This window comes from Mus musculus, chromosome 8, assembly GCF_000001635.26.
Source record: "Mus musculus strain C57BL/6J chromosome 8, GRCm38.p6 C57BL/6J".
NCBI classification, from domain to species: domain Eukaryota; kingdom Metazoa; phylum Chordata; class Mammalia; order Rodentia; family Muridae; genus Mus; species Mus musculus.
Window position 1 is genome coordinate 35,591,368 of NC_000074.6, and position 26,930 is coordinate 35,618,297.

The 26,930-nt window shown below is 43.6% G+C and overlaps 1 protein-coding gene across 3 annotated transcripts in view; it reads left to right on the forward strand.

Moving 5' to 3' along the window:
• The window catches only part of Mfhas1 (malignant fibrous histiocytoma amplified sequence 1), a 91,661-nt gene that overhangs the window by 3,579 nt on the left and 61,152 nt on the right, over positions 1-26,930 (forward strand). The gene's annotated exons all lie outside the window — the stretch shown is intronic.

The window sequence follows — 26,930 nt, forward strand, 5'->3', positions numbered from 1 at the left end:
GAGGGTGTTTGGGATTCTCTGACGGGTTGTCTTATGTTGTGTTTTGGAGGCTTTTGTTTCTCGTGTGGCAGGAGTGTTTCTGTAGTCTCATAGACTTTCCAGGAAAGCCTTTCAAGGTAAATGAAGGGCGGTCGGCCAGGTGAAATGCTGCCACGAGCATCATTCTCTTCTAATAGAGAGACTCAGACTGCCAGATTCACACATTTCCAATTCGCCTTTATTGTCCTATGCAAGCTTGCCGCATTTGCGGAAGGCAATCTTAGGTGACCACACAGAGGTCAGAGGAGTGTGACATTAGATCTGTCTGAGCCTCCATTCTCACAGGCATTAGACTCAGGTCGATCAGAGGGAGGATCCTGGGTCTGTGTTGGGGGTCATATTCTTTTGTTTAAAGTCTGTGTGTAACCAGCAAGTTAGAGTTAGGACTGGCTTTTCCCGAGAAATTCAAAGAATGTTCTGTAATCAGGGTGAGTGATGGCTGAGTAGTCAGTCTGTAATGCATGCCTGCCTCTTGAGAGTGCAGACTTGACCAGCGAGCAAGAGAGAGAGAGAGAGAGAGAGAGAGAGAGAGAGAGAGAGAGAGAGAGAGGACTCACTTGTCTGAAGGGAGTTTCCTCTGATGTTTCTTGGCAAGTTTGAGCTCTGTATACATCGTAAGATAGCTTCTTGGAAAAGGGGGCTTTCCGAAGGTGGTTTTTAAGTGAGGGAAGGGAAAGCAAAAAAAGAAAACCCAAGAGCCTCCTAGGGTGTGTTTCCCAATAGTTTTTTTTTTCCCTTTTGTATATAGTTATAGGTGAATGAGAGAATTTGAGGACTAAGTTGTTTAAGCTTTAAAACAAACAAGCAAGCAAACAAGGAACCTTCATTTTCAAACCCATTTTAAAGGTTCAGTAACCCTGAAGAACAGAAAGTCTGGGCTTTCCATCTGCCCAGCCTCCTCCCTATCAGCATAGCCTCGCCATCCTCATTCATCATTCTCTGCACGGGACCAGCCAACTTGCTCCATCCCTCCACCCTCAGGAGCGAATCCTCGAATCCTTGCCTGGAATTTCTGGCTTATATTAGTGATCCCTCTGGGTGTTTATTCTTGAGGGTTTGAGCAATTGCATAATGAATGACAAGTGCCCATCATTGTAATGTAATCTAGGGTAGTTTCACCACCCTGTGTGTGTGTGTTTGTGTGTGTGTGTGTGTATATGTGTGTGTGTGTGTGTGTGTGTGTGTGTGTGTGAGAGAGAGAGAGAGAGAGAGAGAGAGAGAGAGAGAGAGAGAGAGGAGTCCTTTGTACTCCTTCATCTGTCTCTTCCTACCAGTCTTGGGAACTCCTGGTCTTTTTACTGTTCTGTCTGGGAGCTTTCCCATTCCCCACCCTTGGTTAATTAGTCTCCAGCCTTTTGCTAGGAACTGTTTCCTTGTCGATTGAGGCTCTTTAACAGCTGATTTGTGTGCAGTCCCCTGGTCAGTAGCATCACAAGCATCCTTCGCACAGACCCTGTAACAATAGGGTGGCTGAGCCCTTCTCACCTTGGTCCCCCATCACCCAGGGTAGGTTGAGGCGTGCTGAATGGGAAGAGTGAATGCCACTCTGATCTTTGTCTTAGCCCGAGTGGCAGCTTGTCACAGTGCCGGAAGGAATAGGATACCCAACGTTTCCGAAGGCAATGTCTGCCCATTGCCCTAGATCTAGGCTTAATTCTTCAGCGTGAAAAAAGCCACCATACTGGATTACCAGTCACTGGAGCCAACCATTCTGTGTGATTATCTGGTATCTTGTCAACCAGTCCCGACTTGGAGGACGCCTCAATGTGTTTGCCATTGGATTTTATTCACGGAAGGTAAACACCTTCCTTACTGTGTTACTAAGCTGTACAAAGGGATGGGGAGCCCTGCACTTCCAAGGGTACTCAACTGAGAGTTCTCTGAAACCAGTTCTTGCTCAATGCAGAGCTGGAGCGCGAATTAAATTGGTGCTGTGCAGGCCAAAGGGAAGGACATAGGTTATTGAATGAGGACCAGTTGGGGCTGAGGAATTCTGCTAATAAGACAGTGAGCCTGGTATGATTTCTACCCTCCCCTCCTCATAGAAGTTTTCACTTTTGTTGCATAGGGAGATGGCTAGACAATAAGAGGACCCAGCTTGTTTCTCCATTTGCCTTTTTCCATTGCTGCCCCAGCTGACAATACAGCTTATAAGGAAGACGTTACTTTCCAAAGTTGAGAAAGGAAGAGAAGAATTGTAAGGACACACATCTATATTGAGAAACAGGCTGGCAGTAATGTTTTTATAACATGCATGGAATGTTTCTACCTTATTTATGACAGAAGTGTTATTTTTTAAAATTTGTTTCAGCTCATATTTTTACCCCTAAAGTAGCAAAGAGATCAGAAATATTGAGAAGGCTGACAATATTGTATTTTTCTTTACACTGTGACAACAACAAAAAGAACAAGATTTTTTTATCTTTTTTTTTTCTGGGATTTCCAGCCTTCATTAGTAACTGTCATAATCCTGAAAGATCTGCTAAGAACTACAAGTAATGAAATCTAGAATGTCACATGGGAGAAATGATAACATTTGCTGTTTGGTTATGAGAGGACATACCCTTAGGTCACTAAAACACGTTTCACTCTGGCAGAGGCTTTAGTCTCGCTGTGTAGCTTTCTGGCTTTCTATGGAGTCGTTCGCTTTTTAGGGACAGAAAATTGGAGACTTCCTTCTACACTTAATTAAAGTATCAAGTTCTCTTGTTAAACTCACAATTTTATGTACAATGGTTTAAAAACTGATTTTTTTTAAGTTTCTTTTTTTGTTTTGTTTTTTTTGTTTTTGTCTCCCTTGGGACATTAAGTGCCATTTCCCGTGTTGCCTGGTACCATTCAACTGAAGCATCAATCCCATTAAAACCTTTTAAAATGTTCTTATATGGAAAACACACTCTGACCTTGCCCAACTGCATTTTCTGGCAAGAGCTACTTAGCTGGCCGAGTGATGCAGAGCTGGAGTTCTCTTGCTTTAATTTTGGAGATCCTTAGCCAGCAACCATGGGTTCAAAATTTCTCCTGGACGAGGCCCAATCACACTGTCAATGAGATTAGAGATTTTATTTAAGATTTATTTATTATAGATTTTATGTAAGACAGTTGGGCTGATATACGAGCGTGTGTTAAGTAAAGACTTATTTATTTATTTTATCTGTGTGGATGTTTAGTCTGCCTGTCTGCCTGTCTGTCTGTCTGTACAGAAGAGGTTGTGGGATGCCCAGGAAATGGAGTTACAGACAGTTGTTAGTGGCCATGTGGGTGTTGGGAATTGAACCCTGGTACTCCAGAAGAGGAACCAGTGTTCTTAACTGCTGGGCCATCTTGCCAGCCCTCCATAGTTCTTCCAGAAACTGAAGACAGGTCTGTAAGATGATGAAATATTGCTGCAGCTCACCAGGTAGAGGCACTTGTCTTGCGATCCTAGACACCTGAGTCCATCCCCACAACACATATAAAGGTAAAAGATCAATCAGGCCTCCATACACGTGCTGAATTGTGTGTGCACAAACACAATCATTTTTCAGACTATTGATGGGCATGGACTCCGCCTATATCCACCACCCTCTTCCATTCCTCCCCTGTAATTGGTCCTGGGCTCTCATTCCCAGAGTGCACTGTTCTTCCTATTGGGATGTTTATTCATGTTTTTCTTCTCTTCTGCCAGTATCGTTTAAACCAGAATGGTCAGCCTCCTGAGGTTGGCTGACCTGGCGGGCTCAGTGGCTACCACATTGGACCGCAGCAAGACTGCAGTACATTGATAACATTTCAGCACTCAAAGGACGGCTTTATAGATTTGAGTTGGAAGAATATATCTTAGTCTAAGTGACTTTGAATAGAAGTTTTCGCTCATATTCAAATATTTACCCTCCAAATTATGAGTGGTAATTTTAAACAAGGAGAAAGCAATCCAGTAAGCTTAATTATCTGGTTTTCCTTAATTCTGGCCATGTGCATTCACACAGAACCTTTCCATATCTCAAAAGTACCCTTTGCTCTGTCATTTCCTTTTTGCACCTAGTGTGTACCTGTCTGACTGTGTGTAACCTGTCTTACTTTGTATGCCTGTCTGACAGTGTGCGCCTGTCTAACTGTACCTACAGGTCTGAATGTGTTTGCTTGGCCATCTTGCTACAATGTGTGCCCATATGACACTGTGTGTCCTACTGATAGTATGTTGCCATGTGATGGTGTATGTCTGTCTGATAGTGTGTACCCATCCGACTGTGTGTTTGTCGGGCTGTGTGTACCTGTCTGACAGTGTGTGCCTATCTGTTGTACATACCCAACTGTGTGCGCCAGTCTGGCTGTGTGCTAGTCTGACTGTATGTCCTGGTTTGAGTGTGTTTAAGTGTCTGATGGTGCATATCTGGCTGGTGCTTAGCCTATCTCTCTGTTCCCAGGAGTGGTTGCATATGTCCTAATTCTTTCTTGATTAGACTGGTCACTTACTTCCTCTAAGCAGAGACCTGCCTGGGGCTTTGTGCTCCCTGGAAACCTCTCTGGTGCTCCTTGGGTGGCTGGTGCTCCTTGGAGTGGCTGGTGCTCCTTGGGTGGCTGGTGCTCCTTGGGTGACTGGTGCTCCTTGGAGTGGCTGGTGCTTTGTGTGAAGAATCTCTCTGTTGTACTGTCAGGTTCCCAGGTAGTACCGGATGGTGATCCTGCCTTGGCATGCATCCTCCACTCAGATGTCCCAGCTCTCCTGTTGGGCCTGGATCACGGCACTTGCCCTTGAATGGGCCCTTCATTTTGACTACTGAAGCGGAGCAAAGTTCTTGCCTTATTATATCTAAATTTTACAATTACTGGAATCTGAGCATGACCTAGTTGCTCGGATTGAATTAAGTCATTGTTTTTGGACTCCACAAAGCTTATTCAATATCTTTTTTAGCTTCACTGTATTAATATTGATGCCCCCCTGGGTTTTTATTTTTCATAAACAGGCCACATTGAATTGGGTAGGGCTTTGCATAAAAAGAAAAAAAAACCTTAATAATGTAGTAAGAAAAAAATGCTGTGCAGAATGCAGTTCAAAGACTGGGGAGGTCTACAGAGGGCTCGAATTAGGTTAAGTTATAGGAGTCTTTGCTTTCAGTTCTAGGGTGTACCGTGCTCGGGTACCTGAGAACGTCCCAGAGAAAGACTTTTTTGTTTGTAACTCAGTTTATTTGGTGTTCTGCTTCCTGCTTCCCTCGATCCCTGGTGCGCCTGGCTCTTCCTCATTCTCTTCAACTGATATCTAACGCATGGATGGGCGCCCTCAGGGATGTTTGGGGAGGTCTAGGCAAGGATCTAGAATAATAGCGCTTGTCCTGTGGCTGGGAGGAAGTACCAGGTTTTGCCGTAGCACAGGAAGAGGTGTGTGGGAAGGGCCAGTACTGGAGTGGATGTTTCTGGTAGTTTTCCCTGATTTGGCTCTTAATTCTCGTCTCCCCATAGGGAACACCTTGATGAAAGACTCGGCAGCCATCATTAGTGGGCTTCTGTTTGAGTTGTTGAAAACCGTGGCAAGTGCTGGCCAAGTCTTTACCCTCTCTTGTCACCTGCAGCTCCGTGCCAGTCTCTATGGAAGCGCACGGGAAGATCTATTGAGGGCAGGCTCAGCCAGCCAGGCCTTAGGTTTCTCAGGCTCAGACTTTCTGACATGAAACCAATTGCTGGGAGTTTGGGGTATTATTTCATCTTTCTCTGGGGGTTGGTGGCCTTTCCCTCACAGGAAGTGAAAGCACACTGGTACACATTCTTTAGTGCTGCTCAGGCCTTAGTGAAAACTGCCTTCTTCTCTTCAGAAGGGCTGATAGGCATCTCAGACACTCACAGAACGCACGTGACCACCTCATGAGACTTGAGAGACTTCCCCCCACCACACCCCTCCTCTGAGGAACAGCACTGTGTCTCAGGGACTCTTCTTTTGCCTTCTGACGTTTCATGGCAGCCGGCTGGGCAGCACCGGAAGTGGCTGAGCGGGTGGGAGGGACTCCACGGCCATCATTTCTGAGGGATCAAGGTACTGTGTTATCTCTAATTTCTTGCAAGTGGGTTTTGGGTTGTTTCTGGTGTCCTCTATCTGCAAGTGTATAGGTAGAGGTTTACCATGCGACTTTTGTTTCTTGTTTGTGTTCTTCCCCTTTGCAGACAAACTCTCACAGAAATAGATGGAGAGGTGACAGATGGTCAGGATACCTCGTTGAATATGTAGGAGCTGGCTGCCTAAAGCCTTCTGCTACCTGACCTTATGTTTAGTCCCCTAGAGCACTGGTGACTCTTCCTCCCAAAGCAGAGTTCTCTTAGCTCTTCCTCCCCTGATTGGCTCATACTTTCCCCTTAACTTTGATGTCCATTGTGTGTGTAGGGGGGGGGGGCGGAGGGGGGAGGTTCAGTGATGGAGGAACATGAAGCTATGATTGGTGGAAGTGGAATGGATCCAGGAAGGCAGATTTTTTTTCTCCCCAGTGGCTTTACCCTCTTCCAGGCAATGTTGCTTCCCAGAATTCCACCCTGGGTTCAGCCTATGGATTGGAGATCAAGGGAAAGACCCTGGTGAAGTGGCTGACTGGGGTATAGACAAGCCCATGAGTGGTTGACTGTGGTATAGACAAGCCCATGTGTACTGCATACTTGGCAGCCGCATCGATAACAATTCCCAGATATCCTTGCCAGCAGGCTGACTTATTTGTAGAGAATGAGAAGGAAAATTTTGGAGTTATTTTTATTTTTGGCAGTAAGTGCTCAAAAACATTTATTTCTTCAGTGTAATGTCCTTGCTGGAAACACTGAGGCCTAGTTTTTGTTTGTTTGTTTGTTTTGTTTGTTTTTGTTTTTGTTGGTTTTTTTTTTTAAAGTTTGGTTTCTTTAAAGAATAAATGAGGGATGAGACCCTGAGCAACAGTTTTCTCTCTAACAGGACACCCAGAAAGGTTGAGAATACAAACAGTGTGGACCACAGTGGGTGTGATGGACAGGGTCGCCAGAGGAGCCAGGCAGCTTTGTTGGATGCCAGATGCCTACAGGCTCTCCCTGCTTGCTTCTGGAAAGTTCCTACTGCTCCAAACCTTGGCCTTGGGCACCCAGGCTATCCCCACTTCCTCTCACAGTCTGTCCAATGGCACTTGCTAGCACAGAATGTTTTGGGGTGGGGTGGCTTCATGAGTCAAGTTTTTAGCGTAGATGCCTTTGCTGCTCTTTGCTTCTTGTGCCTCCTCCTCCTCCTCCTCTCCCCCTTCTCTTTCTCCCCTCTCTTCCCCTACCTCCTTTTGCCCCTTTCCTCCTCCTCTGTCCCTTTCTTTCCTTCTCCCTCCTCTTCCCTCCCTTTCTCTTCCTCACATCACCCTCCTTCTCTCCTCCCCTCTTCCTCCTCCTCTCAAGGTGAAATTTATCAAATGTAAGATCAACCATTTAAAAGTGAACAACTCACTGGTATTTCCTACCTTCACTGAACTGTGCAAGAATGACCTTCGAGCCAAGTGCTTGTGTGGGCAAGGAGCACCAAGGCAGGGCTGGGCCTCCTCCCTGGGATGGATTGCTCGGGAATTCTTCCACCTGGTTCCGGTGCCAACTTTCTTTGCAGGGAATGGCTTAAGAATAAGAGTTTGGGTGCTTCCTCGTTGACTGGACATCTCTCTCATGGCCATATTGGGATCTTCTTGTTAGGGTAGTGAGTATGGCAGGTAGTGTGTGTGTATGTGTGTGTGTGTGTTCACCCACATGTGACCCACATAGGATGACAAAGATCACCTGAGAGAGAATGAGGCTATGGAACTGCTATTTTCAACATAGAGCTTTTATGGTTTCTTTTGTACATTTTGAGTGATTGGTCCTTAGGCCACAGATAGATAAGCTGGTAAAGGTTGGGAATATCTCAATTTTAGGATCTTAATTACCACACCAGACAAGTTACCAGCTTGAGTCTGTCACCTTTGAATACCTTCCATACTCAGCCATCTGAGCTGACCTGGGAGTTTTAGGAGAATAAAATAAAATGCACTCTGTTGGCCATGGGGGTAGGATCTTAAAGTGATGATTTATGGTATCTGACCATCTAGAGATAAAAATCGTATGTTTGTGAGATGTCTGGCTTCTCATTTTTCTAGGGGAAAAAAAAATCCGGGCGTTTAGAGAGAAACTGACTCCCGGCTTGAATTTACTTGACGAGGAAGAATAGGTAGAAAGGAACGCCCACATCTCTTGCTCCTGGGTGGACTGAGTCTGGATACTTTGTTGCCATAAATCCCAGGCAGAGCCTGAGGGAACAATGGTACCACCAGCATCACACAGCATCAACACCAGCATCATCACCAAGTCTTTCCGAACCCTTTCAAAGGTGATCATCCCTTTTGAGGGAAAGAAAGTGCCCTTTCTTCTAAGGATCACTGCGTTCTTGGTTACTTATTTGCTCCTCCTTTGGAAGGATCAAGGCCATCGGTCATTTTCAGACTCTGAAGACAGCGCCAATTACAGTGGGTGTTGCCGAGCATGTGCGACTGCAGCTTACAGGTTTCTTTGTTGAGGGAGGCTCTGTTAGGATGCGTTCCTATTATTAGCCTATTAAACGTTGAGAGATTCAAAGAGTTAAACAGCTCAGATCCTCCCCCTCCCAGGATGCTGCATCATCTCAGATCCTCATTGTTCCCAGGATGAGTCATGCGCCCTTGACGTGGTGTTAGAACTATATGCTAGCTGTAGTGAATTAGGGGGAGTGTGGAGCGCAACCCTTTACCCCTCCCTTGTTGGAAAAGAGAGAGCTTAAGAATGGGTTGTGGAAGCGGTGGAGAGGTGGCTCAGTGGGTAGTGTGAGGACCTGGGTTAGGATCCCAGTGCCCACTTGTCTTAGCACGCAGCTGCAATCTCAGCAGTGAGGAGTCAGAGAAAGGAAGATCTCTGGGACTTGCTAGCCAGCTAGTCTTGCATACACACACACACACACACACACACACACACACACACACACACACACACACACACGCAATATACACATGCACATGCATGTCATCATATCTATGTTTTTTTAGTAAAATCGAAATATTTTAATGCACTGGTCAGTCTACCGTTGTTAGGGATATGGTTGGAGGACACCAGGAAACTGAGCCTATGCCGAGTTTCAGCACACTCAGAGGCTTCAAGTGGATGATCTCATTCAGATCCCTGGTAACCCCATGAGGTAAGGATCACTGGGCCCTCGATTTTCCAGTGGAGATTAGCTTTAGCCAGTAAGTGACGTCCATAAGAGCACTCTGGGTTTGCTCTAGCCTTCTGTTCATCTCTCAGAGGGGTTAGCTCCTTCGCTGGCAGCCTGCGGAGAATGCCTTCCGTATATCACTAATAGCTGGGCTTGCAGTGTGGAGTCAGCAGAGATCATGGTCACGGGTGTGAGCCACAAGGAGAGTGTGCCATTACTACTACTACTACACATACATACACACAAACGCATCCCATAATAAGAAACAAAATTAAATTAAGAAGAAAAAACAAGGATTTTTTTTTTTAACAAAAGTAAAATTGAAGCATTCTAACGCACTGTACGCCTGCATGGCCTCTCCGTAGGTGAGTGTTAGAGGTAGTTGCCAAGTGACCACAGGAAGAAGGAAGTGGGAAGTGGATCTCCGTAGGTGAAGGGGGCTGAAGACCTAGGTGGGCTCAAAGCATTTGACATTTAGGAGTTATGATAAGGAAGGGGATTCTTTGTTTGAGTGACATTTCAAGACCAGACATCTTTGGTAGTGACTCCTGATAGCCCTTGAATTAGACCATTGAAGCCCTGTTCCAGCATAGCCTTTGCCACCAGGCAACGCTCTGCTGAGCCCTGGAAGACATTTGCAGTGGTGACAGTGTTTCAGATGATCTGCATGGGACACGGTGTCCAAGTGTGACGACTTTCTCCAGGTCAGAGTACAGGGAAGAAAGGGTTGTTGGTTACCCCCACAGCACGATGGCTGGATGCCTCAGGAATCCATAGGACTGTATGCGAGGACATTGGATTTCCTCACTGTAAATCTTACTACAACAACCCGTGAGAAAAGCAATTTGAACTTAACACAATTATTGTTTAGCTGTGGGCCCTTTACGTCTCTACTCTCTTTATGTATTGCTTGTAACTCTAGAGTAAATGAAAGTACAACTTTAATTATTTTTGCTTCTCAGTACCCTAGTCTATGCATAGCATAGCATTCATCTGGATGTGACTGAGTTCAGGAAGCCAGGGCTTCTTGCATTGATCTCTCTGTTACTACTCGAGTTTTTCTGTCTTTGCCTCTCACTTTACCCAAATAGACTCTGTTGCCGTTTGACTGAAATGCTTAGAAGTTCAGGATATTTTAAAAAAAAATGCTTTGCATTCTTTCTGCTTTGATTTGAAACATAGGATTTATGTTGCTTCTTAAAGTGGAATCATTCTGGGCTGATAAGATGGCTCAGTGGTAGAGGTGATTGCTGTGCAAACCTAAAGATCTGAGTTCGATCCCCGGAACCCAAGTAAAAGTGGAAGGGGAGAGTGAGCTCCACAGGGGACAGCCTCTGATTTCTGTATTTATGCTGGAGTCTGTGCCCCATCTACTGCTGCTGCTGCTGCTATTACTATTACTACTACTACTACTACTACTACTACTACTACTACTACTACTACTCACACACACACACACACACACACACACACACACACACACACAAACGTATCCCATAATAAGAAACAAAGTTAAATTAAGAAGAAAAAGCAAGGATTTTTTTTTTTTTTTTTTTTTTTTTTTTTTTTTTTAGCAACAGTAAAATTGAAGCATTCTAATGCACTGGTCAGTTGGTTGTGGATGGCTAGGCTCTGCCGTTGAAGCACCTCAGCTGTGTGCCTTTGGGAGTCACAGCAGTTTTTGTCCTGTGGAGTGATCCCAAGGGATGACTTAATGCACATGTAGATGCTTCGTACAGGATTAGAACTCGGAAGAGTTCACCTGCTGCTGGGACGACCATTTTCCAGAAGACCCGAACTTTCAGATGTGTGTTTATAAATCTGATAAGCCTGTAGGTAAAATCCTCCTCTTTCTCCTCCTCCTCCTCCTCCTCTTCCTCCTCCTCTTCCATCTCCTCCTCCTCCTTCTTATATATAGTGGGGGCATGACATAGTTCAATCTTAGAGAAGCCAATTTCCCCCATATTATACCAGACATTTGGCGGGGAAAGGGGAAAAGCATCACTCATAGCCGGCATGTTCCATAACCAGTCTGCTGTTTCTCTTAGCTCCTCCTTTAAGCTTAGGTTCTTAAAATAGGAATTTAGCTCACTGTATAAATGATTTAAATATGGATTTTTTTTTCTAAAAAAAACTAAGCTATTATCCATCACATTTCAGGGGCTTTCTAACTGAGCAGTAAGGGTGAGTGCTTACATGATAGTTAGGAAGGCTGTTTTTGTTGTTTATTTAACAGCATTCCCTTCGCTCAGCCATGTGAACACTTCACTTGCCATTGATTGTAATTCCGTGATGAACTTTTCTCTATTTTGCTGGTGGGTTTTTTTTTTCCTCTGTGCTTTTGAGACTTTTGCCAGGAGGCCCTGAAGCTTGTAGCAAACCTACTGTCTCAGCCTTCAGAGCATTAGGATTATAGGGCCTGAGGTTGCATTTCTTTGTGAAAGTTTTTTGTTTGTTTGTTTGTTTTCTGTTAGGGGGTCCTGAGCTTTCATCATCATTCACCAACTTTATAGACAAAAGAACAACATAGCAGAATTGTGTGAGAACTGAATCCAGGGTTGCATGTGTCATTGTATTTACACACAGGAGCAACTCTGTCCTCGCATCAGGGGTACAGGCACCCCTCAGATGCTCCTTTGTACAGCCTCGGGGACATTTGGAGCAGCCCATGGGACAAGGCTGCATGTAGCATTCCTGCAGGAGGGCGCCTGGTCTTTGTAGCTGCAGCAGATGGGCAGGTGCAGGAACTGCAGTGCTGCCATAGCAGTTCGGGGGGTCTGTGTCCAATGTAGGAAGGCATGTTGCAATAGTTTGGGCATTTGGGCAGCCGTTCCCAAGGTAGGATCATGGAGTGACAGGCAGGGAATGCCATGGTCTCAGAGCGTGTTTGTACAGCTTTCCTGCTACCTGTCAGATCCCTTCCCCAGGCTTCCCGTCTTCAGGCTGTCGTTGTAATAAGGCACTGATATTTAATGGGAAACAGCACCTTGCCAGTGACTCAGAGGTCTAATTAGTGAGGATGTTCACTCGAATGTATGCTGCCTAATTACGTCGCCAGGTTTCTGAGTTTTCAGATACTATCTGTTTGGCACCATCTTACTGGCTCTCAGTGTCGAATAACTCTTCACATGCCTTTATTGCATTTACAACCTCTCCCCAGCTCGTTTGGCTTTCTGGTTTTCTAAAAATTCTTGATTTAGTTTTAAAATGTTTCACTACAATTGACTTCTTAGGAGACCTGAAAATCTGTAACATTATCGCAGAGAAATCACACCATGATTCTTTGCTCCCGGGACTTTACCAATAAGAAAGTATGCATAGTAAATTCAATAGCAGGAACCACGCCCACCATCATCAATCTCACTTCTTTTGATTTGTACAGTGTTTCTTCGGGTATATTTCAGGGATGATAAAATGTGTGGTTGCGTGTATTCAACCCCAAAGGGGTCATGTCTGCTTGTTCTGCACCTTGCATTTGAGCACTTAACAAATATTTTGGGGGCAGCAGGGCGGGAGGGGGGGATTTGAGGGGTAGCTCAAAAGGAAAGAACCAGTACGACTCTGCCAGAGGTCCTGAGTTCAATTCCTAGCACCCACATGAGGCAGCTTACAACCACCCGTACCTCCAACTCTACATATATACTATTTAAAAAAAATCTGTGCTTTGGTAATGCTGCAACAGTAGCAATTTGTAAACAACCCCTCACATATACATATTACATATATGTCGGCGACCTATCTCATGATACTCTGGTCTTTTTTCTACTGTTTCGTCAGCCCGTGCTGACAGACCTTTGGTCTCTTTCATGCTGTTCTCCACGCTGTTCTCTAGATTTTAAGCTAAGGAAGTTTTCTCCCTTTCAGAAGTTTAGCAATGAGCTTCTTTTAAAAAAAACTTTTTCCGGTTTATCATGCTTTCTTTGTGTTCAGAACACTCTGGAGGCGCAATTAGTGGGAATGGTGGGGCAGGAGAGAGGCTTGGGAATGCAGAAAGCTCAGCTTTGTGATTTAAAAGGAGGTAATGTTTCTAACTGGCTGCCTTGATGCATGTTGGAATGCTATTGCTTTGAGCGTAATTACTCTTTTCACGGCTTAATTCATCTCTTATTGTGTGATGCGGTATTTAGACATAGCCCTAATTACAAATCTTGCATGTTTATAAATACGCGAAGATTACTGATCAAAACAAGACCTCGGCAGAGAGAATAATGCTTGGTCCGTGTAAGAAATCAATGGAAAATAATTGGTCGTAAGCCATGTTCCACTGATTCAGAACACTGCCTCTGCCTCTCTGCTGGGGGCAGGGTGGTCAGTCTGTCCTCACGTTGCCTTTCAAGTTCCACTCCGTCATATTTTTAGACCTAAGCTTGATACAGAATAGACAGAGCCAGTACCGGATGTCTAGTTTGGAATGGGTCTAACCTAGTGCACTCAAGTGTTTGCCATGGGATTAAATTGAATTAAATTCTGTTCTTGTTGCTCCTGTGTTTCGAAGGCCACTGGAAGCCAACATCATCAGACTCGGCTGCTTCAAATCAGTCTTCACCATATGTTCTTTAGAAATCTTTCTCCTCGCCCTGATCAGTGCACAAATCCCTGCAGATAGTATGGATGGCCAGGGTGGCTCACATTGTCTCTGAACATGCCACGAAAAAATATATATATATTCAATGCAACGCTCTACGTGCATGGCATGGCTGAGGTGACTTTGATTCAAGTATCACTCATGAATTGCATGGGAAGTACTAAAAAAAGAAATGTGATTTTTCCAAAATACTTCAGTGCCAAAATTGGTTCCCCTGTCTGCTGAGAACTTGGCTGTTTTGTGCCCTGGGATACAGCGGGGAGGGAGGGGGGAGCTTTAGAGCCCTCAGTAGCATACATCTGTCCCTTTCCCTGACATGGCTGGTACCCAGATGGCTCCTGAGTGGCATAGCCCTGGTAGTCTCTTTCACTGTCCCTCTCTTGGATGAAGCAGGTGTTCTTTTCAACTTATTTCAAGTCTTAAAGCCTCTGCATTTCCTGAAATACAAACAGACAGGGCTCGGCTTTTCCCTAGTTACTATGTTGCTTCTGTCCTCTCTTCATGGTATACGGGAAAGTAGGCAGGGGTACTGGTTGTCTGTTTGGTCATTTCAGGAATGTGGCTTCTGGCCTTGGCTCTGTTTCAGTGTAGCCAGCCAGCATTTCTAGCAAGAGTCGTCTCCTCTGCAGCCTCTTCTGGAGCTCTGTGGATGAGGCTGAGCTTCTCCGGAACATACTGCAGTCATGCTTAGCCAAATAGGAGGGCTGGCTGCATCTTGGTGATTACTAGAGCTGTTAAAATTCTCTCACCTAGCCAAAACCAACAAACAAAACCAAAAATCCCCAACAACAACAATAACAACATTCCCCCCCCCCCAAAAAAAACCCAAAATGGAACAGGTGACTTGTTTCCAGGACCAGATAAATTGCTGTGTCTCCAGCCTCAGGTGTTCTGCAGGCAGGAAGAAGCTGCAGGGTCCAGATCCTCAAACCACCCATCTTTTTACAGTCCATAAACCTTCTGATTTACAGTGCCATTTGTGATGCCAGCCACGCTTATTCATGGGGGATCTCCATTGAGATCATAACTCACTAAGAACCAGAGAGGGAGAATAAGGAGGTAGAATGGTGTCCATTGTTCTTTGTTAGAAAAGAACTCCATTCTTTAGCCGTGGACAAATATTTGCCTTTGAAGAATCTGGTGGTGTGTCGGTGGCTTTGTTCACAGCCGGGCATGGACACATGCTCTCTCGCCTCTGAGGATGCTGAAGCATGCGCTCCATGGATCATTTTATGCTTGGAGCCTGGCTGTGTGTTAGCTGTGCGTTGAATAGCTCTCTGCTTCATCCCTCCCTCTGGCCATCACCCGTCCTCTGACCCAGATCATTTCTGTAAAGGATCTGGTCTTTGTCTGGAGTCCACATGGTTTCCTATGGAAGTTGACACAGAACAAGTGTCTCCCTTACTGCAGCCAGAGATGAGAGAGAATTGCTGTATAGTTTTCTTGCTTTGTGCAAATGTAGCACCAGGGAAAAGAGCCATTCCTTGTTTCCTTTCTGTTTACCTGAAGTCCAAAGCCACAGGCTGGGACCTTTAGGAAACTACTTGGCATCTGAAAGTCTCAGTTTCATCTGAAACCGAGAGGAAAATTCTCTCTGTTCCAAAGCCTTCACACCCGTGTCGTTATGTCCTTAGAGGTCGTGAGGATTAAATAAATGAATAGGCACCCAGGCTCTAGTACAGTTTCTATTACATGGTAAACACTCAATCAATGTAGGCTATGATTACTGTGATCTTTGTTCACAGATAAGTAACACTGACACTTGAGAGGGCTAAATATCTTGGGCGTACGGCCGTAGCAGAAGCCAGGCTGTCCCCCAGAGCCTACAATCTTTGTGATCAGAAAAACAATAGCTTCCACCTGTCAAAAGTGGGGGATTAACCGAAGGAAGAATGAAATGACGTGAGAAATGCATGCGGTTGTTTCAGTGTAGAGACTGGACTATGACATGGGCTAGGGCTCTGTAATGATAGGCACAGGCAGCTTATGCCCTGTCAGAGGAGAGTAAGGCGGCAGCTGGGGAAGACGAGCAGGCAGTAAACAGCTACAGTGCTCTGCAATCAATTCCAAGGCCTTTGGAGACATGAGAGGCCTGAGGAAAGCATCCATCTGGAGCCAGGTGGGCAGGGCACAAAAAGACATCCAGAAAAATGCCTGCCTGCAGCGTTTCACAGTGCTCTATGGGGAGGATGAGGGTTGCAGACATGCTAGGAGCTGAAGGATTCAGTCACCAACACCCCTGCGATGTGAATGTGGTATGTACCTATTTTATGTATTTGGTTAGAAGAGAACTCTTGGCAGCTCCATCTAATGTTAAAATAAGACCTGGTGATTTTTTCCCCGTGAGTGGAAGTCGGTATTGAACAGTCAGCTGGAACTGCTGGGTTTGCATTTCGTAGACGCTCTGCGAGGAAGATGGATTAGAACTGAGTGAGAATGAAGTCCAGTGGCTACTCGTGCTCATTCAGACGGAATGAATAGAAAAGGCCCCAGAGCGTCCCTGGGGACCAAGGATACAGAGTCCAGGATGCTAAGAGGGCAGACCTGAGCTCTACTGAGTCCTCTGACCCTGGGCACAGTCAGGGCCCTCTCTTCAGGCTTCTCTTTAACTGTCCTTAACTGTCATGTCAAATGCCAGACCCTTTGATTTGAGCGTACAGCTCAGGATCAACTTTGACCACTGTGAGATGAAAACTGGGCCATTTATTTTAAAAAACAGAAAAGCAGAAGTGATCTGATAACATTGGTCTCCACAGGACCGCTGACCTAATTGGTTTATTTAGGGTTATTAGCCTCCCTGCTCTGATGGATGGTGCATACATTCCAGAAGATTTGTGGTCTTAGCTTTGTAAGTGGTCCTATTTCTTACAACTGGCAGGTTCCTATGGAAATAAGAGACTTTATAAATAGTATCTGCTAACTTTTGCCCGATTTAAGATATGGAAAGGATAAATGATGTTGATGGCTGCTCTCTTAGCATCATGAATTATGTATGGAGCAGGCTGCTGCGGTTCTTTATGGCTGCCCAGAGCCAGTCTTTTGTTCTATGTATTTTGAGCCATGGTGCTTGTAAAAGAGGAGGTCAGATCAAGTGCATTGAAGGAATCTGTTTGGGGTAGGGTCATCCGGCTGCTGTCTAAGTCACTGTGTTGTTTTTGTTTTTGTTTGTTTGTTTTCCCATCATCAGATTTGGGGTGACTGGGAGGAGGGGCCATGCGCTGTTCACTGCTGTGGGTTGGGCTAATGATGGACTCCAGAGCTGGCATGCTCCTTGGTCCTCATTCCCTTAGGAACTTCTAACTCTCCCCTGTGCCCTGACCAACCTCTGTATCCTGTATGCAAAACCAGGGCGGATTGTAACTAGTTTCTCACCTAGGAACCGAAACAATGTATCTAGGGTCTTCTGGTGCAGCCATTTTTTCTCTCCATGCTGGGTGAAGTTAGAAAGGATTTTAAGATATGTGAAGTACAGAGCCAGTCTGCTTCTCTTTGCTTTATTCTTGCTCTCAAAGTGATCTGAGTCACCAAAGGCTTAAAAACATCTCCCACACGACAGCGGCGATGACTGTAAATTGAATCCACTTGTGACTTGCGGTGGAGAGGGAGTTTCATTAGTTATTCCCTCTATATAGAGGAAGCTACTACCCAGCCGGCTGTCGCAGGTGTCCTCTGTAATTAATTGGAAGAGCTCAACCCGTGCATCTCATCCTGGGTGTGTCCTCCCATCTTCCATAAAATGGTCTAAATCAAAGATCCAAGTTGTTGAAAGTGACCTCAAATTGAGGGGAGCCCAGAACTTGTGGGCCACCTCTGTTTTAGAAGTACCAGTCTGTCTTCCAGAGGCTGGTTCTGAGGCATTTCTCAAAGCAATACTATACTCATTCAGCAGTCATTTAAAATATCCTGGGGCTCCTTTGAAGTGTTCATTTTGGGTGTTTGGTTCATACTGGGTTTAAACAAATTTTTTTAGAAAGACTAATTAAGTTAATTTCTTGATGAAGTGATGTAGCATTCTGCTCCTATAATATAGGAACTGGGATTGGACGCAGAATTTAAATGGGCAGATTGTAGCTGTCCGGATATTGATTCTGGCCTGTGCTCACTCAGCTAGAGTTTACTGTGGCCTTTCAGCCACCGGCCATTAGCAGGTCCATCTTTGGAACCTTCCCTCAAGGACTTGGGTTCAGGCTAATCAAGACTGGCAAGGCTGTGACACAGTGCAGGAGGTCAATGGACCAAGTGCCAGAAGAGTTCAGAGGAACAAGAATCCTTCTGACTGAGGGGGCCTGAGAAACCAACGTTCTGTTGCTTACTGGGGAGAGCATGTGGGAATAATGATCCCTTTTCTTCTATAGAAACCATCGGGTCCCTGGGTTGTTAACCTGTCATTAACACTGTATGGTCATTGCTATTTTTGAGTCATCATTGCTCATTTAACTGTTGTATTACATTTGAAATCCTGGGATCATTAATAATAAAGGAGTAGAAAAACTGGTGATTGGAAATGATTTTCTAAGGGAAGCCGGGTGAGTGCATGGGTCCTTTAATTTTTATATCATACCAGTAATGCTTATTGTCCTTATCCTAGCAATATTAAAAAACATACTTTCAGGTGTGTGGGATTGTATCCTTAACATGTGCTATCAAAATATAGCAGAATGTTGACATGGAAAAGAATTTACCAGGTCTCTGTGCACTAAGCATGTGATTTTAATGGCCATGGGTTTGTTGAGTTGGAGTTGTTTTCTCTTTGAGACCAGTCTTGGAGTGCTCAATCCACTTGCTTTGTCATCTCGTTTTCTTTCGCTTCCCTTCTGTGGACAGAGCCGAAATATATACTCAAACCAGACCATACCAGATCTTCTCTCTGTTTTCCTGTGTCATCTTTTACGTGTATATTATTTACAAGTGATGAGATTATGCCTTACAAACTGTCTTGTATATCCGTCTCTGTAGAGGTATATCCCATCCTTTATGCAAACTGCCTTGTGTGTCTGTAGCTGTGGATGTAATGTCCCCATCCTCCAATGTTGGGGACAACCTCAGTTTCTTCATTCCTGAATTCATATCATGACTATTTACAAACTGTCCCAGATAATTGCTTGTTAGGGGAGCTCATAAGAACAGAGCGATCCAAGTAGTGATAAGACATTTTCCACCCTACTCCTGCAGTTATGGTAAGTGAGGCAGTCCCTACCATGTGACAGTATTGCTCAGTGGTCACTTGGGACTGTAGACCTTCTTGCCAAGTGTAAGACTACTTCTTGCTAGGTAGCCATCAATATCTCTGTCAGCTCCCATTTCAGTATTCATGCCTTACCTCTGAAACAGCAGTCACTGTTAGAAAGGGACAGACACAGTATCTGTGGCAGGACTGACACCCAGGTGGCTGTGACCATGGGCCAGTCTTACGTAAAGGGCTTTGAGCCTCTTAGACTTCCTGGACTCTTTTTCTACGTTATGGCTTGGAGAAAGATTAATTACACATACATCACTTTAGCCACAACTAAACCTTCCCCCAAACTGCCTAGCTAGACCCTGGGGAATAAGAGTTTAGCTTTCGTTATCATTACAGTCTTTCTCAAGTTAATGTGGCTGGGTGATTCCCCCCCCCCAGGGCTCTTCTGTCTGGAAAGCCAACTGGTAGACAGGACAAGGTGGGTGAGGGACCTCTGTTCTGGGGTAGGAATTATCCCTGCCCTAGTTTTTCCTCTCTTCCTGAGTCAAATAATAGAACTCCAATTGTTTTTATATAAGCAGCCTTCTGACATTCTGGCCTGTGAAAATTAAAATTTCCCAAGATACTGAATTATCAGATTTGGGAACCCAAAGTAGGTAGACTAAGTGCAGGCAGTCTAACCGCAATGACTAGTGTTCCTAATAATTCCTAGAAATTTCAAGGTCACTTCAGGTGGCTCCCCTTGAATAACTGAGTTATTTTTAAAAAATATTATTTTTATTATGTATATGAGTACACTGTAGCTGTCTTTAGACTCGCAACAGAAGAGTGCATCAGATCTCATTACAGATGGTTGTAAGCCACCATGTGGTTGGTGGGAATTGAACTCAGGACCTCTGGAAGAGCAGTCAGTGCACTTAACCACTGAGCCATCTCTCCAGCCCACCTGAGTTCTATTATCAGGAACATACTATAATAATGTTCCTGGCAGTCATTCTCTAAGGCATTTCCAGATAGAACTAAACTAATGCCATGTGTAATAGGTGTGATTCTACTTAGGGCTTTTCTGGGTGGCATTTCAAGTGTGGTCCTTGTGAGTTAGGGCTAGCCTAGCCTTTGTTCTCTTTTCCTCCTGTATCTGTAGATACCCATCTATTTTTGTCATATCTCAACATTTTCAACCTCTGTCTTTTAAGCTTGCTGTCTTAAACTAAGTGAATCTATAGTTTGTCGACCTCTCATTTTGAGAACAAAATTCTCTTTTTATAATTTTAGGTTTTTTTTTAAAACTGAGATGGAATGCTAATTAATTTGTTCAGAGACTGGATATCCTTTTTGAATAGCTAGCATGCTATTCCTACATAAAATCGCAAGAGATCTGAAGTAATCTTTTAGATGAGAAAATGTCACTGCTGTTATATAACTACATATGACACCACCTCCTCTCAGTCTGTCCATCTGTCTGTATGTCTGCCCTTTCTTCCCTCTTTTTTTTCTCTAGAGTCTTCTATTAGTTAATTTTCTAGTTGCTGGGACAAACTACTTGAAAGACAACAACTTAAGGGGAGAAGTGCATGAACCTGTCAGGCAAGTTGTGTCAGCTCACAGAGAGTGACAAGAAAGAAGTGACCTACTTCCTATAGCTAGGTACCAACTTCCTCTTCCCTGACCCCCAGCCAAGGATCATGTATTTAAGCACAGAACCTATGGGAGACAGTTTACATTCAGACTATAGCCAGCCTATAGAAGAGCTTACACAAGTGACTGTCAGGTTACACCAAGCCCAAGGACCTCAGTCCTGAGATGCAGCTGTTATAAATGTTTCAAAACTATCCTTTAGCTTTCTGGAAGCTGACATAAACACATTTGAATATTTTAGAAAAAGAAAATTTAAAAGATGACTGGTGGTTTGAATGAGAATGGCCCCCCATAGGCTCATATATTTGAATACTTGGTGGCCAGGGAGTGGAACTATTTGAAAGGATTAGAAGGATTTGGAGGTATGGCCTTGTTGGAGGAAGTATGTCACTGGGGTTTTGGACTTTGTGGTTTCAAAAGCCCACATTGGGGGCCTATTCTCTCTCTCTCTTTCTTTCTCTTAGCCCCCCCCCTCTCTCTCCCCTCTCTCTCTCCTCCCCCCTCTCTCTGCCTATGGATAAGGAGGCAGAACTCTCAGTACTTTCCCAGCACCATGTCTGCCTGAGTACTGCCATACTCCCCACCATGATAATGGACTAAGCCCCTAAAATTGTAAGCCAGCCCCCAGTTAAATGCTTTCTTTTATAGTGCTATCTGGGTCATGGTGTTTCTTCACAATAGGACAGTGACTAAGACAGGGAAAGCATCAAGAGTCAGGGACAAGGCAATATTACTACTTCAGGAGCTGGGAAGTGGGGTGCTATCTAGGCCACAGGCTGTTTTAGTTGGGTTTGAGTCAGAAAGGTCTTTGATCATTCATTTCTTTGCCAGTGGGCAAAGTGGCTTGGGTGAGGCCTAGCTCCGAGTAACAACACGGTCTAGCTTAAGGACCAGCATGCTGGGGCAGTGATTCTCTTAAAGTAGGTCAGAAATGTGTGCTTCTTATGGTCAAAACGGAGGGTAAGAACCTTTCAGTGATATCATATAAAAAAAATCCAAAGACGAGAGATCAAGTATTGAGGGGGTGGGGCTGGAGCAAATAGAGAAACATTATAGTAAGAATATAGATCACAGCTAGTGAGATTAAAAAAAAAGAATTTGCTAAAATTATACATGATGTCAACTAGATAGTAATTTTTTTATGCCTCAGGTAAGCAAGAGATAGGTAGAGGCCCTTGAATGCCCACTGGTAGGTGTAACATAAAAAAAAAAAAACCATCAATGATGGAGCAATCGCATCTATTGGAAGCCATATTGAAACACCCCCACTGAGAGAGAATGACCCCCTGGAAATCAGTAAGTGCTTTAAAGACAAGAAGTCCAAGCTGGAGACATTATGCCCGGTTTTTACTACTTAGTTTGAAGCTATAGTCACCAAGACAGTATGCGACTGAATCAACAGATAGGCCTGAAATATGTAGCCCATTGAATTTGGGCAATGTTACAAGTATTCTGTGAGAATGGGCATTTTCAGCCAATAAAGCTGAAGCAGAGACCTGTACTCATGAAATTGAGCCTCGACTCATAGTGAACACTCAGACAAACTTGACATGGATTGACATAGACATAGGCCTACATAAAGCTTCCAAGATAATAAGTCATCCTAAGAACACATAGGAGGAACTTTCTGTCATCTTTGTACAGGCAAAACTTATTGTTCTGATATTTAAAAAAAAAGACCATAGTTTTTAGAATATTCGAGATTCACAGCAAAATGGAGTAGAAGGCACAGTCATTTCTTATGTGCTCAAATGCCCCTGAACATGCAGCCTCTGGGGTGGAAAGCTACTCTTAGGAACCTGCACTAAAAGGTCATTGTCACCTCCATAGGCATCCGTCCAAATGTATTTCCTACTTACAATGGAAAAATGTACAATAGGTATCCACTGTTTACAGAGTAGTTTCCTGCCCTGGAAACCCTATGTATTCAGCCCAGTCCTCCTGCCTAACAACAATTATTGCTTTTTAGATATAGAAACAAAGAAAAAAATGTAGTTATTAAAATTGAAAGCTTTTGGCCCTTAAAAGAACTGTTGAGAAAATGAACAGGCAACCTCCGCTAGTGGGAATATGCTTGAAAACACCTGATTAAAAAAAAAAAAAAAAGACCAAGGCTCTGTTATAAATAGCTAAAAAGATCCGAAGAGTCTTGTCCCCGAGTCTGGTTTAGCAATGGAAAGTGAGTGTACAAAAAGATGTCATTGTGAGTCACTGGAGAAGTGTGGATTCAGGAGGTGGCACTGCATAGCATTCTGTGGCTGAGATGCAGATGAAGTGTCAGGAAGATGTGTAATACCTGGGACTTCCCCATCGTGATGCTGGAAATGGAAAATACTGTAGCCACTTTGATGGAATTCGTCAGTTTCCCACGAAGTTAAAACTACCTTCACCACATAGCCCAGGAATTCATTCCTAGGTATTTTCCCCAAGGGGAGGGGATCTGTGTTCAAAGATGACTTATATAAACATCCCCGAAAGATTTGTTCATTTTGTTGTTGTTCTTTAATAATCATATACCAGAAATGGCTTGCTTGTTGAGTGGTAAGACATTGTGGCTATACAGCCATGAAAAGACAGACAGAGCTGATGAACAGCCTGGGCAAGTCTCAGAATCATGCTCCCCCCAGACGGAAGCATACATGGAAAAAGCACATTCCGTGTGCTTTCACTCCTAGGGAATTCAAGCAGGTGAGAAGCTGCTGAAGCGACAGAGGGCATCTCAGGGGCTGATGATGTAGGGAGAGAATTGTCTGCTAGAGGTACAGGAAATTTTGGGGGGAGGGTCCATGGATGCACTATATGTCATGATTGTGTTAGAAATTGCAAGATTAGATAGATTGTCAAAGCTCTTCAAGTTCTACACTTAAAAATTGTTATTATTGATTTTTATCGCACGTAAGTTATAGTCTGGTTACGATAATTTCCTTAGGCAGTCTGACATGTGTCCCTTTTTCTTCCCACATCCATCCCTTCTGTCTCTGGCTATGTAGCCTTCCTATGTAAAGATCTTGCCAATGGAACATTGGTATTAGAGACAAAGGCAGACTGCCTCTCTGAGATTGTGTGACTGTTCTCTCAGGTTTAAGCAAATGGAACTGTTGATGTCCAGTTGTTTCTCAAAGAGAAAAATGTATACTTTTATTTATTATCGTTATATGCTGATGACATGCACTTTGGAGTACATGTGGAAGTCAGTCAATGGCTTCATGGAGTCATTTTTCTCCTTCGCTTCATGTGAGAACTTGCAGATAGGCAATCATGCAGGGCAAACCCTCACTACCTGTTGAGCCATCCCTCACTACCTGATAAGCCATCTTGCTCTCCCAAACTTGCTGACCCAATGTTGCATCCAGTTTGACCCATAAAAGCATTAAGTTCAGGACTTTAACCAATAGAAGAGCAGAAGAGCTTTTGCATGTTTTTAAATTAATTTTCATGACTTGGCAAAATCATTACATCTCGTGACTGTAGTAATTGTTACCTGTTAGAATTTATTATTATTATTATTATTATTATTATTATTATTATTATTACTTGGTATGTGTGTGTGTGTATATATATATATATAACTGTGTCCAGGTGCTGAAGAGATCAAAAAAGAGGTTCAAAGACAATTGTTTAAGGCATCAAGGTTATTTTTTTGTTCCAATTTATACATTTTATTTTGCCTTGTTACATTTAATAGACTTCAGTACATTTTACACACATGCACACACATAAATACACAGATGTGCACATACATGTAACTTTAAAGGTATTCTACTTGCCCAGTAGATGAATTTGATGTTGCCTCGCCCCTAAATTTAGATGATTAAAAGACTTGTATAGATTTTTATCATTATTAATAAGCCATTGCGAAAGACAACTTTAAGCCATTGCGTGTTTGCTGTGCTTGGGAGGGTTGTTTGGGCTTCAGACTGAAGCAATTAGCAGTCCTGGATCTGCACGCATGCATCTGCATAGACATGTGTGCACATGAGCCTGAAGAAATGGAAAGAAGATTGATGATTCAGTTTGCATGAAAATTAAAACAGCCTGCCGAGAGCTAGCTTTGCTCTAAGCCTTCCAGAAAAGCCTGTGTGGTCTGTCATCGTCAGAGGATGACCTCACCCCACTCCTCCTTTAGTTACTGGTTGAACACATTGGGTATTATTATTCCTGAGAAATGATTGAGATGACGTCATGCCATCTCATTTGGAGGGAAAGTGATCTCAGGAAACTGGCTGTCACTTCACTCTAAACCTTATTAGCCACGGTGATGGCAGAGGCTGCGCTTAATTGGAAATGATTGGGAGCATACTCTAGAGAGTTTGGTGTGTCCACACTGGTCAGCTTGGTGCGATGTTTCCTTAGGTCTCTAATAGAGAGCCATCTGGCAAAATGGAAATGGGTGGGATGCAGGCTTTTACCTCCCCAACTGTGGCGGATGGCCTTCTCTTTTTCTAGTAACTGCATACAGGACTGAGGACACGCACAGGTGGTGCTTATCTGTATGTGTCACCTTCTAGCTCAGGAATCAGGTGACACTGTCCACACATCGTACACAGCAATATGTTGTGTTTGGACATGAGCCACAGAAAAGTGTGTATCCAGGAAACAATGATATGTTGACAAGATTGGTTTCCACGCTTTGTTTGGGATGCTTCATGGACTGCCTACGTGCTCCTCCATCTGTCAGGACCTTGTATGGTTTGCACTTTGCAAGGGAGAAGCCATACCTAGGTTAGTTCTTTCGAGAGGCATTTTATTTTAGAAGGGGGCACTCCGAGGCAGACTAGTTAAATGTGGCTTCAAACCCTAGATCTGCTACCTAAGGCATATAATCCTGGGCAAATTATTTAATCTCTTCGGGTTGTACCTTTTTTATTTGAAAACAGGAGTAGGTTGATGAGGATATACAAAGCTGTGGTTTTCACCCTTGGCCCCACAAAATGAAGCAAGATTTACCAAGGGCTAGGGGTGCAGCTGAGAGGCAGTTTGAGTCCCTGGGTTTGATTCTAACACTGCCCAAACCAAACCAAACCAAACCAAACCAAACCAAACCAAACCAAACCAAACCAAACCAAACCAAACCAAACCAAGCCAAGCCAAACTAGACTATTATTTAAATCATATCATGCCACAAACTGACCCTTTTTTGGTATAGACTTCTGAATTTCAACTCATGTTTGGAGTCATGTCACCATGACCACGTTTGGAGTACACAATGATCTTTTATCTCAGAGAAATTCTGGCCTGCTGCCCTTCTGAAGTCATATGAGCCCTCTCTGTCTTATATCTACTCAACAATAGTCTTGGGGTACAAATTATTCATTATTAATAGTTCATACCATGTAAAAATCTTTCTTAGTAAATTAAGAAAAAACATACACATAGCTTATAAATGAAAATATATAGGACATATATTTGAAATATATACTTGAATATATATTTGAAATATATATATATATATGTATATGTATATTTTAAATCTCTTTTCTGTGTGTGACAGGAAGGTGAGGCAGCATGTGTCATTTGTCTTTCCCCTTCCCTGTCTTTTGCTCAGGAAAACTTACACCACCCTGTGCCTTCCTTGGAAAAGTTGAAGCTGTAGAAAGTTTGGTTTGAATGTCCCTCCTTCACACAGTTCTTTCTAATGAAATCACATACAGTCATGAAATTCAGCAAAACTCTTTTGGGGCTAGGGCTGGGGCTGCCTCTCAGTCACAGAATACTTGTCTATCATTGATAAGGCCCTGAGTTCCGGGATTCAGTGTCCAGCACTATAGGAAACATAACGACCATAACAATAAAAACACTAAAAGTCTTCAGGGCCACATCTAACTTTAGCTCCAAGCAATGTAGCAAAACATACAAAAGATTATAAAGTAGAACAATATGTGAAGTAAAGTTTTCTATCTTTTGAGGCAAAAATAGTTTTAATGTAGTTTTATCCTTTTTCAGCTGGTTAGGACCTAGTTTGTGACTATAGAGTCCAGTAAAATGAATCTGTCACTGTTGTCCCTTATATAGCTGGAATGTGCTCTGTAATTAATTAAATTCTTATATTTAATAGAGTTTTAAACATTACATCTAAATGTTCTTTCATTTAATAGAATTATCAAATAGAAGTACACAAATAATAATTTTGTATATTTAGATTTCAATAATACAAGGACAACCAAGTTCACTTTCTTGGTTTTAAAAAGCCAAAATCTACTTCATAGTGCTGTTATAAGGAGTAAGTAAAATTTGTGTAAACATGCATAACACAAATGCCATGTACTGAGTGAGCATTTAACACATTGCCTTCCCTCCCTTCCTGGCTTCTC